This window comes from Mus pahari, chromosome 9, assembly GCF_900095145.1.
Source record: "Mus pahari chromosome 9, PAHARI_EIJ_v1.1, whole genome shotgun sequence".
Classification (NCBI taxonomy): Eukaryota; Metazoa; Chordata; class Mammalia; order Rodentia; family Muridae; genus Mus; species Mus pahari.
Genome location: NC_034598.1, coordinates 21,939,963 through 21,954,290, shown reverse-complemented (window position 1 = coordinate 21,954,290; position 14,328 = coordinate 21,939,963). Strand labels below are relative to the sequence as shown.

The following is a 14,328-nucleotide window of genomic DNA, read 5'->3' as shown; positions in this document are numbered from 1 at the left end:
AAAAAAAAAAAGAAAAAAAAGAAAGAAAGAAAGAAAGAAAGAAAGAAAGAAAGAAAGAAAGAAAGAAAGAAAGAAAAAAGTTTTGGTTTTTCAGCACAGGATCTTGCTAGATACTGCTAACTAGACTCTAGCTTAGTATGTAGCCCAGGCTAGCTTTAAACTTGTAGCAAACTTTTCATGTTACTCTCCCAAAGTGCTTACAATATAGGCATTCACAACCAGACCTGGGTCTTAGTTCAAATATTAATGTTCTTTTATAACAAAAGGGCTTAATTATGTTCACAGAGTCCTTGGCACTGCCATCTTTCCTTCTTTCTTCAAGCTATCAACGACACAAGATAGGAACATGCCTTGCTTGACACAAGAGGAAACAGGCTTCATGGTGCTCACTTTTTATCTAGATGCTCAAGTTGAAGCTTTAGAATTATACCATGGTCTAAGTTAGTGCTTTGTGCAAAGTTCTCAGATATAGCTTTTGTTTTTTTTTTCACTTATTTCCTCCTTTGAATCAGAGTCTTATGTAGCCCAGGCTATCCTCAAAACCTGTGGTTAATACATAGAAGGATAACCATGGTCCACCTGCCTATACCTCTGCTAGGATTACAGGCTCAAACAAGTGCTCAAACTAGCTAGATCTCCAGTCCCTAGTAGCAGTCTAGGCAGTGACCAGGTTGGTCACTCTAGAACTTTTGGTATCCCATGTTAGACTGATTGCCTTCTCTCCACAATCGCCTAGACCAGATGCTCAAAGCCCAAGACACACTTGGTCTCTTTACCAAGTAGCTTTCCAACTACACCAGTCACACAACCAACATTTGCTGACCTACACATGCCTGTCCCTCAAGAGTGGATTGAATCTGAGCTTCTGCAAGGTAAGGCCTGGGAGATCAGTAGTGTTGTTTGTTTGTTTTGGTTACTATTTAAAACAAATGTCTCAGGTGGTTCTAAAGGAAAGTCTTGGAGGTGAGCAGGCAATGAGTGGCTCCTCCAAAGATTGGGTGTTTTTCTGCCTAAAATATTTCCGAGTGGCGGAACATCTGGGAAGGAGAGAGGGCCAGAGCGTCTAAATATTTAGTTTGAGGTACAGAGCATTTGGGGACAGCAGCTCTCTGGCACCTGTGAACTGAGGTCACTCTTGGCTCCGCTGGTTCTGTCCCGTCTGTCGCTTCCTCCCTGCCACTGCCCGAGATCACAGGAATGAAAACTGTTTAACCTAAATGAGTCGTTTTCAAAATAGTTTACATCTTAAGTTTAAATCTAGCTGACTGTGTCTTTCCCTGGAGTCTCAGCAAATCATCCCTGCAGAAGCTGCAGGCAAATGAATCCCATGATGCTGGTATGACAAGGATACCACAGTCGGAGCAACTGGCTTTTAATTGTACATACTTTCCAACAGACAACTATAATGCCGAGTAAATAAAAATTGAGATTTAATATCTTTTGAGAAGGGTTTCGTGCAGCCCACTTCTAGCACTAGGTTTGACTTAATATCTAGGGGTGATCCCTCCCTCTTCCACCTCAAGAGCTGAGATTACAGGCGTGTGCCAACACTCCCAGCTGGTAGCCATCTTTTCTGGACAAACTCTCACTAGGTAAACCAGGCTGCCCTCAGAATAAGTGATCTACCTACCCCGCCTCTGGAATGCTCGGATTAAAGGTATGCACCACCACCCACCACGCCTAGGTAGCAATCATCTCAGAACAAGGGAAATTTAGATGAAGGTCCTTTGATATTTTAGATAAAATTATGCTATCTAAAAATCCACAAGGAAATGCCTAAAGAAGTTCCTGATGAAGGCCCCTTAATGGGCAATTTAATGGGGGCGGTTACTGCTTTGTGTGTGTTCCCATCCGGCCACCACCTCAGCCTTGAACTGGTGTCTGAGTGATTACTTTCTTCAGCCTTCCAAGGGCTGAGATCATTCCAGCACCATTGTGGGGTTTTTGTTATCCTTGAGTAAACGGGGTTTTTCTGCGTAGCCCCGGTTAGTCTTGAAGTCAAGTGCTGAAATTAAAGGTGTGCACCAAGTGCAAACCACTGCATGCCTCTAAAACTTAAGTGCAAATCCCTCCTACCATTTTTTTTTCCTTTAACTTCTATAAGGAAACCTGCCCCTCATACCAAATGCTTCCTTGTGACTCTTCCTCTGCTCTTCCAATCACAGCCAGATTTTTTTTTTGGGGGGGGGGCAGTTTTAAGTTGACACATGATGAACACACCTGAATTTTAATGTGCAGATAAACTTTATCGTCAAGATGAAATCACTCTATGCCTGCTTCCGCTCAGTACCCTAGCATTTAGCCTGACTCACCTCTCTTCAGTTTTCCTGTCTCCCTAACTTGCCAAAATATTTGCATCTGCACTCTTCTTTTCAGGTCTCACCTCGTTAGCTAACTTTCCTGAGCAGGAACTATGAAATAGCCCTTCCCCAGGTCCCGGAATTTCCTGTTTCCCCTGTCCAATTTTTTTTTTTTTTTTTTGAAAAAAAAAAACAAAAAAAAACAGCTTTCCTCTGTGCCACATTTGCTTACTGTCAGGATCCTCCTCTAATGTGAACTGTGAGGAAGCTTGCTTTCCCACAGCTCCAGCTCCAGTACCCCAGAGTAAGACAGGCTACAGAACTATCTGTGAGGGAATTCAGGGGACTCTCATCTGGCAGGCTTGTTGACGCCTGTAATCTCAGTGTTTAGGACGCTGAAATAGAAGGATCCTGACAAACTTAAGGTCAGAGTCAGGTCTATAAAAGCAAGACAGAACAAAACAAGCAAAAACTCTTCTTTTAAAAAGTCAGAGAGACTGGAGAAATGACCCAGCAGTTAGGAGCACTTGCTACTCTTGTGGAGGACATAGTTTCAGTGCCAGAGGATCCAATCCCTCCTTGGATCGGGCACACACACTGTGTACATTCATACAAAACACTCATCCACACGAAGCAAAGGCTGTTGCTTTGCGTGTGTTCTCTCGTTCTCTCCCCTAGTTTAAGTAGTATCTCCCCCCCCCCCCCAGTTCTGAGTGTTCCAATGGATGGTAACACATGATTTCAAGGCAGCCAAGGACAATCACAGAAACCTTCTGCTTGAAAAGTTTATGTCAACCTTTGTAGCCTTGTATCAGGTGAGTAGTAAATTTAGCTCTTCTGTCAACGAAACCCATTTTGTGTAAACATCATTGTTATGAATTCTGACACACAGGGTCCAGATTACCTCCATTCTTTTGTAAGGAATTTCTTAATATTCCCAGGCTCACAGGTTTTTGATATGAAACACCAGACGGCTTCTTTATTCTGCTCTTTACATATCCTGGTCTGTACACAGTCAAAACATCCCGGACTCCACAGAATAAGCTGTGGTTAAGGCACCCCACCCCAAGGAAGATGGTGAACCAGAGACAATCTCTTTCCCTGCCAACCAAGTTTGCTCAGTCAACCTTAGGAATGGGGGCTGGTGTCAGATCAGAAACTGCAGAGTAAGAGCCATATAGATCTGTCATCCAAATAATTCCAAAAACGATATTTTTTGTTATTTCATCTGCCTCCACTCTCCCACCCATCTGCAAACGGATAGCTCTTATTAAGCAATCCTGTAAGTAAGTCCATGGTCACATAAAACAGGTTTCGGATGCTCAAGCCTCACTAAGTACAGTCTATCTGCCTCAATAAGCACAAGTTAGATAATCCATGTATACCAAGCTTTTACTTAAGATGGTGATAAAATATAGCTGTTTCTTTCAAAAGTACTGAAATTTATCTCACCTGTCTCCTAATTTCCATATCTTCTTTTAGGTAGCAAAATAGTAACTAAAACTGTTTGCAACAGCAGAGTTTCTACAAAAAAGTAGACAACTAGAAATAGTGAGATGTGAATTTAGGCAGCTACCTAAAGAACTAACCACTATTGGATCTTGGCAAACGGCATTTTGCTCATGCAGAATCTCTTCATGGTAAATTAACAGTCATGGAAAGTGGACATTTTAACCAATTACCCCAAGAAATCAACACACACACACACACACACACACACACCTGTACCCTCCCACTTAGAGGCAGCTGGGAACTTTTAAGCTTGGGAGCATCTACACTTAATGTAGACGTTAATGATACACCCAAGATGATTTTTTGTTTCTTCCTCTCTCCCTTGTGAGCAGGATAAGCCCTCAACACATCAAAAGTCAATCCGAATCTTGAAGGGAAATTAGAACAACAGGAAAGGTGGAGTCCCAGGTATTAATCAGTGGGTGACTTTCCTATAGTTCCCTTCCCTCGGGGTATACAAAGTTTCTACTGTTCACATGAGCTACACCTCTGCAATACTGTGATAAAGGCAGAATATCTGCCATCCTTCCTCTCTGCGGGATTTGGAAACAGCTAAGCAACCAAGCTCTGCTCCTTATGCAGAAGGAAATGCAGCCTTCCCTTCTTGCTGCTGGCTTTAGAACCAAATTTCCCGTGTAAAGTCAGCAATAGAAGAATCCCAACCTCAAAGAACGATGGGGCAATGTTGAAGATTTTATATATATATATATATATATATATATATATATATATATATATATATATAATATGTTTAGACAGTGGAATATCAAGCCACTACCACCTGGAACACCAAACAAAAGACAGATAGCCACTGTACCCGAATCTGGGTCCGCAAAGTTTTCACACACCGGGGAGATAGATGTATTCCAGTAATTCAGAATTCAACACCTCACTAGGGCACAGGATACAATCTGTAACTGTAACATTTTCACACAACTTGGCCTACCAAGCAGAATTAACTGGTAGTGCCCCTCTCCTCAGGTAGTATATGTCCTCATTGGCATATTTTACTTTACAGACTTGTATTTTCAGCAATCCTCATTGAAAGAAAGAAAAAAAGAAAGAAAGAAAGAAAGAAAGAAAGAAAGAAAGAAAGAAAGAAAGAAAGAAAGAAAGAAAGAAAGAAAGAAACCCTCAGGCTTCCTCATGGGACACTACTGACTGTTCAAGATTGCCCAGTGGTCTTTTGGAATGGTCAGATTCACCACCTTCCAGTCACCATTATTTTACTTGGGGAACAAAGGAAATCAAATCCACCTCCAAAGGCTGCCCTGTACGTTTTAAGTTCTCCTCTTCCCACCCGAAACCCAGCAGTGGGAGGGGAAGGGAAGCTGTCCCCCAGGCGCGGGCCGGGGAGTGCTCGACCAAGACTCTGCCAGAGATGCCCAGCGAGCATTGGGTGGACCCGAGGGCACTAACGGGGAGAACTCTGCTCGGAAGTCAAGGTTTGAATTTCCCAATCCTGAACGGATTTGCCTCAGCACACGTCAGTAGCTGTGGCAGGGTTTCTCGAAGGGTCTTCTTTGCCCCTCCTTCTTCCGCCCCGCCTCATTCTTGGGGAATTTCAAGAGTTTCCAGGAGTGTTACAAGTGCATTTACCAGCACCAGGACTCCCTAGGTGTTTAGGGGACCTTCCCAGGGGCTCCACTCAGCCACCAGACGAGTTTAGGCAAAGAAACCGTGAAAAGGCGGCTCGGAGGGCGCGGGGGACTTCAGACTGACAACTTTAATAAAGTCGCCCACTTGCTTTCTGACCGTCCGGCCGCGAGCCCGGCCTCCCCTCCCCCCCCTCTGCAGCCAGCCGTCTGGACCGCGAAGCTCGGAGGCTGCGGGAAGCGCAAACGGAGCCCGGGATGATGCTAAGATTGGGCAGGAGGGGCCCGTGCCACCCTCTGCCCTAAAGCTTTCACTTCACAACGACTCGGCCTCGTCTGGTACAGAAAAAAAAAAAAAAAACCCTTCAATGCAGACCCACCCTGAATTATTTCGGTGTGGATTTAGGCCGGCCAAAATGAAGACCGGGCAAAGTGCTTTACAGAATGTGTTACCAATTAAAAATAAAAGCTTTAAGACGGACCCCCTTCAAACTGCACGTTAGCATCATTTTTGCTTAGTGCTTTGCACCCTCTGGTAGCTCCAATTCAAAACTGTCCTAACAGCTCTGAAGTCGCTACAGGTCCGGGCAGGCAGGAGGAGTTGGGGGTGGGGAGGGGGCAGCTCTCTCTAAAGCGCAGCTCCAAAAATCCCTTTTCCCTATTCTTTCTAGGAGCTCGCGTTCTAGCAGTTGATTTTGGAAAAGCTACCTGGCACACAGTTTCTAAACGCCCGTCCATCCTCTAACGCTCCGCAAGTCACCACCACCCATTCAAGATTTCTCGCGCCCGGAGTTGCCAGCGTGGAGGGGAAAAAAAAAATGCTGGCTGTGCAGGCTAAGGGGCTCATCCCGTAGCATCTCTCAGGCTTGCACAAAGTACCCACTGTTGGTTTAAAAACTCTAACCGCAGCACCCTGGTCTACGTATTTTCTGCCTTAGTCCTGAAAAGTCTAAGAGAGAACCACGTGGAAGTCAACTGCTTGCCGCTGCGTCTCAACAAAGCACTCTTACAAAAGGAGCCTGCAGTTTCAAGGCAGTATAACAGCCGACCGGATTTTCATAAGAAAAAAAAAGCGTGCAGTGTCCAGCGCTATAGGAAGCAGGCTAAGCAAAGTTGACTGAGGTGCCCCCCCATCACCCCCGCCCGCGCAACACCTTCTCCAGTGGTGACTACAGAAAAGTGAAGTTAGGCTCCACAACAAAGAACCAAGTCTAGTAACTCACTCTAGTTGGAAAAAGTTTGAGCCTTTTACCTGTTGCACGATCAGCGAAACTTTTTAAACAACCCAAATAAAACTCAGCACGTGGAAATGACAAAGGCACTTTGAAGATCGTCGTCCTACTTACAGTATCCTAAGTCAAAGACGCAACGCATTTACAAAGCACAAAAGAGTTTCCCTTACAGAAAGAGAAGCTACTAGGCAAAGTGGGTTTTTTTTTTTTTTTTCTTTTTCAAAACTTACTCTTTCACTTAATGAAAGTGAAGCCGGCGCGCCAAAGTGGTGGAACTCCTTGGAGGCTGAAGTCAAAGGAAAAGGAGAGTTGAGGCTCTCAGACCTGTCTGTTTAAAGTTTAAAAGTCGGCTGCTGTTTGGTACTTTCCTCACGCCTTCTCCCCAATGAAAGAAAAGTGCTGATACCTCGTAAAAGCGTTTTTCTAACTTGGAGCACAGAGCTTTTAAAAGTTTCAAGCCACTGACTCAACTGGAAGGAGGGGCTAGGAGAAAGGGGAGGGAGGAAGAAAAGGCGGGGAGGGGGTGGAGTGGAGGCTGGCGAGCGTGGAGCTGAGCAGGCAGAAGAAGCAACCTGGTCAAGATAAAGTTGTAGTTCGAATGTGCTGACGAGAAGGGAAAAAAAAAGTAAGAAACAGTTCTAGCTGTACGTCAGCCACTGTGGGGCTGTGACTCCTCACAGATTAAAAAAAACTGTTGGGTGCATTCCTTGCTTCACGAGAAGATGTCCCTTTTATGTCACACTTCCTAAACAACAACAACAACAACAATAATACAATAAATAAAAATGGGGGGGAGACAAGGTCAACTCGTGCAGACTTGATCTGTGTTGCCCAAGGTGTGTGAAGCTTGAGGTGGGTGTGAGTGATCTTTCTTATGACCTAATTCTCTTCTTCTTAAACTCGGACAATTAACAAAGGAAAGAGGCGGTGGGCATGGGAAAGGCATTTCACAACCAGACCCGTGGAGAGTGGAATGTCTACTCTTCAATTTCTCTGCTGCTTTAGGTAGTTTTACTTACTCTTTTAATTAAGAACAAGTATATAACTGGTCTGTATTATGAATAAAAAATTAGACCGTGTATGTAACTTTTGTCTGAAACGTTGATACTGACCTCAGCCCAGTCTCCAAGGAAGTGAAGATCCATATCTTAGTCTTTTTTTATGCCTACAATTTAACATTTAAATCTGCAGGGAGAAGCCAGAATTCTCCTTCTCCTCCTCTTCCTCCTTCTAACCAGTGCAGACCAGATACAGCCGGTCCCCTCTTTCAATCCTGTCCCTAGGAAACACTCTTAGGGAAGAGACGCCGGCCTGGTGACTGCCTGCCCACAGCTTCGTGCCTCGCTAGTCATACCTGATGGGGTTTATGAAAGCCTGAGTCATATGACCTCATTCCTAGGGTGGGCAGCTCCTTTGAGGGTTCCCAGATGTCCTCCAAGAGGGCTTGTGATAGGGCAATAAACGGGCTTCAGCGGAGAGCTCCTGGAGTTAGGCACGGAAGTTTCTTGGCCTTTGCACAGGCATCACCTGATGGTGCTGAACGTCTCACGCTAATGCAAATAGCAGAACAAAGGAGGGTCAAGACTTTCTGGGAAGCAGTTTCCTGCCTAAGCACCCTCTCACTGGGATGGCGAAGGAAGTGCCATTTAAAAGCTCACAGTTTAAGACCCCAGCAGGTTCTCTTACTTTTGAGGTTTGTTTCTCTTTAACTTAAAGAATGGAAATAATGTTACAGATGCAGAAACTATAATCTGACTTTCAAGGCTTTTTGTCCAGCAAACAATGTGATAAAGTGACATTAGAATTTTTAAAAAATATTTATTTATTTTATGTATATAAATACACTGTAGCTGTCTTCAGACACACCAGAAGAGGGCATCAGATCCCATTACAGATGGTTGTGAACCACCATGTGGTTGCTGGGAATTGAACTCAGGACTTCTGGAAGAGTAGACGGTGCTCTTAACCCCTGAGCCATCTCTCCAGCTCCTAGAGTTTTTTTTTTTTTTTTAACCTTTATTTATTATGTGTATTCATATATGTGTATGCAAGTGGAAATTAGAAGACAGCTTGTGAAAGTCGGATCCCTTTTTCCATCTCAAAACTGAACTTAGATACTCAGGCCTGAAAACAGGCACCTTTACCACTTTACCTTGTTGGTTCTTATTAAATTTATTTAGTTACCTTTTTTTGTTTGTTTGTTTTGTTTTGTTTTTCGAGACAAGGTTTCTCTGTATAGCCCTGGCTGTCCTGGAACTCACTCTGTAGACCAGGCTGGCCTCGAACTCAGAAATTCGCCTGCCTCTGCCTCCCAAGTGCTGGGATTAAAGTACCTTGTTGGTTCTTATTAAATTTACTTAGTTACCTTTTTTTTTTTAAAGGACGAGGTCTCTACATAGCTGTAGCCGTCCTGGAACTCACTAAGTAAACCAAGATGGCCTCAAAGTCACAGAGTTCTGTCTGCCTTTGCCTCCTCAGCACTGGGATTAAATATACACACCACATGCCTGGCATATTAAATTTATTTTTAATTGATAAGACATTTAAGAATTGTATGTAGCCGGGCGAGGTGACGCACACCTTTAATCCCAGCACTTGGGAGGCAGAGGCAAGTGGATTTCTGAGTTTGAGGCCAGCCTGGTCTACAGAGTGAGTTCCAGGACAGCCAGGGCTATACAGAGAAACCCTGTCTCGACAAACCAAAAAAAAAAAAAAAAAACCCCAAAAAAACAGAATTGTATGTAATGTTGGGGTTATGTGATGTTTTGATACAAGTGTAAAGTTTGTGGTATTGAACTCAGTCAGTATAAGCAATTTGTCTGTTGTAATCTTTATTATTCTCTATGGGAAAATATCCAGACTTCTAAAGATTTTTTTTTTAGAAGCAAACAATGCACCAATGCACCATCATCCATCCGTAGTTAGCTTATGCACACTTAATACACCACACATATAGAACCTCAGTAGAACTTAGTGTCCACAAGTCTCCTTGTTCCTCTTTCCCTCTTTACAAAACCAAATTTTATTTAATTTAAAGAAAGATTTGCCGGGCATGGTGGCACACACCTTTAATCCCAATGGTCTTTGCCTAATGACCCAGTCACTTGAGAAGGTAAGGCAGGACAATCATCTGAAAAGAGTTTTAACTAATCCTCAACTGCATTAGAGAAAACCCAGTGTTGAGTTAAAAAACAAAACGGGCTGGTTATGGAGGGCATTTCAGTTGGTGCTAGAATGGAAGAGAGATGAGCTATGAATGTGCCAACCTTAGAGAACAAAAGGAAGCAGAGAAGTTAGAGCCTGTTCATGGACTGATAGGTCAGGAAAACAAAAGGCAGGAGGAAGTGGAGAGCAAGTTTGGAAATTTAATTGGGAAAATATTACTAACACCAAAAAAGGAAGCTGGGGTACGGGGGAGGGATGCGGGTGGAGGCGACCCACCAGTTGGGAGACACAATAGGAGAGAGAATCCAGTGATGGAGAGCAAAAATGCCTAGGAAAAGGTGGCCAAGGGGCCTCTCAACTGTGGGCTAGGGTGTTCAGGTTAAAATTTTGTAAAGATTGTAGTTTAACTGAAAAGAGTTGGCAGTTAAAGCCACAGGTTCTAAAGTGTTTGTTAAAAGAAGGAATGTAGGCCGTGAATCTCCAAGACAAAGCGCACAGCTTGAATGGATTTCCTCTAAAGCCCACAAAGAAAAGAATGACAAAAGCCAGTCAGGTCAGAGGAGAAAGGCGTTCAAGGCGGTCGGGAGGCAGTTTAGTTGTAAGGAAAATAACACTCGCCTGAGGCTTTCTAGGTCTTTAACTCTGAAAGGGCAATTATTCATAGAAAACAAGAGTGAAGAGCAGAGTTACCGAAAATGAAGTGCTGAGGTAGAGCGCGGAGAAATGGGAGTGTGAAGGTAGTTTCTCTCCCCAGAGAGAGGTCGTCACCTGACTGAAGAACCGATAAGTATCTCCTTGGGAATGAAGACGGATCTGTAGGAGACAGAGCTCTCTAAGACTGACTGGGGGATCAGTCATGGCAGTGGAGCTTAGATTTTATTATCTTATCGTTTCCTTTTCTTTCCTTTCTTTTCCTTTCTCCCTCTCTCTTCTCCTCCTCCTTTTCCTCCAGCTCTTTCTTGAGTTAAAGTCTCAATATAGATCCACAGCTTGTCTGCTGCCAGTTTTTGATTAAAGACACCTTTATCTGAGGTTGAGTTTTTTTTTTTTTTTTTTTTTTTCCTAATTTGAGATAAAGTCTCACTAAACAGGTCATGACCCTCCTCCCTTATTTCCTGTGTTAGAATGCTGGTGTGAGCAGCTATCCTGGTTTATATTTTCTTCTATCAGAACTACGATAATTTTGTATGGATCAAATTTCAATTTAAGCTTTTATTTTTTATTTTTTTCTTATTATTTATTTATCTATTTTTGGTCTGCAAGAAAGGAGTGGACGAGAATGTGGAGCTTGACGGCCTGCAAATGTGGGAATGCTTTTCCTAAATTGGTAGCCAGCTGGGAAGGGATCTCATTGTGAAAGCTAGGAGCCAGCAGCTTCACAAACAAATTACACTAGAATCCTTTTCTACATAGTTTCTGAAACCTGACAACTCACCTCTTACTCAATTCCAGAGGACTCCTGTAACCGAAACCTTGCTCCCCATTTATTTAGCTCCCTGTCACCTTTGAAGACAACGTAAACATCAAAATCTGACTCCACCTGGGTAAAATTCCTATGGGTCTTCCATTTACTTCCCAGTGAACCTGACTTTGAAGCTAAACAAACAAACAAACAAACAACAAACAAACACAGTGTTTATAAAGGGAAGGAAGAATTTTTGCTTTGTTTTGTCAAATGGGAAAGATGCTTAGCTGTGGATAAATATGTCTCTGGCTCCATCTTCTGTACAGAGTGCAAATGAACAGCCCAAGAAGCAACTGTGGTAGCTCTCTTAGAGAAAGCCACACCTAGGATCCCTTCCTCCGAGCCCATCTCCTAATCTATATACCAGTGTCATTCAACAAACTTCAACTCTGCTTTAAAAGAATATAACTGATAAAACACTTGCTGCTTATTTAATCTTTATTTGATATCATTTTTTAAAATGAAGTTCAGTTAATCTTTTAGGATGTTTACATTTAATTATGCAGTAAATATTTACTGTGTCTTATGCCAGTTGCCAAATGCCACTGAAAGGATTGTTTTTGAAAGGATTTTTTTTTTTTTACGGATTAATTAATTAATTAATTTAATGTACATGAGTACACTGTAGCTGTCATCAGACACACCGGAAGAGGACATCGGATCCCATTACAGACGGTTGTCAGCTACCGTGTGGTTTCTGGGATTTGAACTTAGGACTTCTGAAGAGCAGTCAGTGCTATTAACTGTTGAGCCATATTTCTAGCCCCAGTGATAGAATATTTAATTTTGGAGGCAAAACTAAAATAGTGTTAGGGTGAACATTGTTGAGCTTAAATCTTTTCATTTTCTTAAGAGAATTTTGAAAAAGCAACATATAACCAGAACAAGAAAAAAAAAAAAGAATGCTAGGCTTGTTTTTTTGAAACGGAGCGCAGTCTTCCCCTCTATAGTTAGGTGGAGGTACTGTTTTTAACAATCCTATGAATAGAAGGCTAGTAAGATATAGCTTAGTGGGTAAAAGTACTTGCCCCCAAGCTTTACCACCTACATTTGATTCCCCAGGATCCACATGCTGGAAGGAGACTCTTCCACATGCTGACTCTTGTTAAATTGGCCTCTGACACCCACATGCATACTCTGGTATGAATGTACTTATATAGACATGTGGTAAATAAATAAATTGGAATAAAGTCTTATGAACAACATGTCTACCCTCAAAACCCTGAAAAATAAATACATTGTTTAGGAGCAAAAGGTAGATAGCTAGTTTCATTTGTGACAAGATCTTATGTAGCCCATGCTGGCCATCAACTAGCTATGTAGGAAAGGCCAATCTTGAGTTCCTGATCTTCCATGTGCTGAGATTACAGGCAAGTACTATCATGCCTGGCTCAAAACTAGGGTGATTTTACACATGACTGGGTTTTGATTACATAAAGAGAAACAACCTCCTACTCCCCAGGTTTCCTGACCACCAGACATCGTATTCATATATTAACACAACACACATTTTCATAATTATTGTGTGTCAATTAAAAGTAAAAGTAGCTTTAAAATAGAGGAACCCCTTCCAATCTTGAGAGTTTTCCTCACTTTCCCTAAGTCTATTTTGTCTCTGCTTTAAAAAGAAAAGAAAAAAAGGAACATTTGCACTGGTCATCTAAATTTTGACAATACTTGGAATTTTAGTCTGCTGACTACCCACCAAAAGAGAAAATACTTTAAGACTCGATTTGAGGTTAAATAGCATGAACATTACTCAACTATCTGAAAGTTATTCAGCACACATCTTTGATTCCACTCTTGAGGAGGCAGCCAGATCTCTGTAATTGGTCTACATGTCAAGTTCTAAGCCAACTTGACATGGTCTACATGTCAAGTTCTAAGCCAACTATAGCCACACAGCCAAACACTGTCTGAAAAAAAAAAATCATTTAGGAAGATAGCTCTCTCGTGTGATACCTGCCATCAGTTCATATTCCGTATGTCCATACTCATCATTGCGTCACATGTGGTGGAGATGTAAAAAGCATAAAGAACAGTCTACATGTTGAAAACATCCTTGTATTTAGGAATGAAAGCAAATGTATAGTTGAAATAACAAATTCAAGAAGAAAATTATTCATACAAGTGTTTAATTGAATGAATAACAAATGAAAGGAGGAAAAGAAAGACTGACTTAACATTGCTTTAAGAGTCAGCTGAGATAAAAAATTCCCAAATGAAATATTTACAATGCTTGGTTATACTACCACTTACCAAGGTCGTTAAAGTGCCTTTCTGTTGTATGTCTGAGCTGGATTTTGTACACAGGAAGAGGGACCAATCTCAGCTTTATACCATGCATGTCTGTGATAGACGGCACCAAGCTTAACACAGTTTTTATTTAGTGCAAATATAAAACAACATAATTATTCCTAAGAAATCTCTAACCATAGAACTATAACTTCTTTATGCATTAGAAATATTTCAGCCTGAAGAGGTATGGAAGAGTAAAGCTGAAAAATTACCGTAGCAGGATTCGTATGACTGCAAGGTTCTTGTGACTTATTAAGATTACGCGCATGTGTGTGTGTGTGTGTGTGTGTGTGTGTGTGTGTGTGTGTGCAGGTGTTCTTGGAGATTAGAAGAGGGTGTTGGATAACTTGGAGCTGGAGTTTTAGGCACTTATGAGCTATCCAGTATGGGTGCTGAGAATCAAAGTAAGTTCGTAGCTACAGCGTCATTTCTCCAGCCCCCTCTAGTGGCTTTTTAATCTCTTGGTGGTTCTTGCCATCCATTACTATGAAGCATCTCACAGTAATGTGTAATAAACTCATATGCTAGAGTATGATTTCATTTTCAAACTTCCAAATTTTTTCAGATCCAAGCCATCTTCCCCAATATTCTCTGATAGATATAAGATTTTCTACAGTTACAGTTAGCCTTCCAGGTTTCGTTTCTTTTCTTTTCTTTTCTTTTTTAGGTTTTTCGAGACAGGGTTTCTCTGTATAGCCCTGGCTGTCCTGGAACTCACTTTGTAGACCAGGCTGGCCTCGAACTCAGAAATCCGCCTGCCT

General features: G+C 42.2%; 1 protein-coding gene across 1 annotated transcript in view; it reads right to left on the bottom strand.

Annotated features, from left to right (window-relative positions):
- Window positions 1-7,084, bottom strand: part of Gja1 (gap junction protein alpha 1) — a 13,051-nt gene extending 5,967 nt beyond the window's left edge. Inside the window, exon 1 of the mRNA XM_021205209.2 lies at window positions 6,870-7,084. The gene's annotated coding sequence lies outside the window, so the exon portion shown is untranslated. The remainder of the gene's footprint in view (window positions 1-6,869) is intronic.
- Between the last annotated feature and the right edge of the window lie 7,244 nt (window positions 7,085-14,328).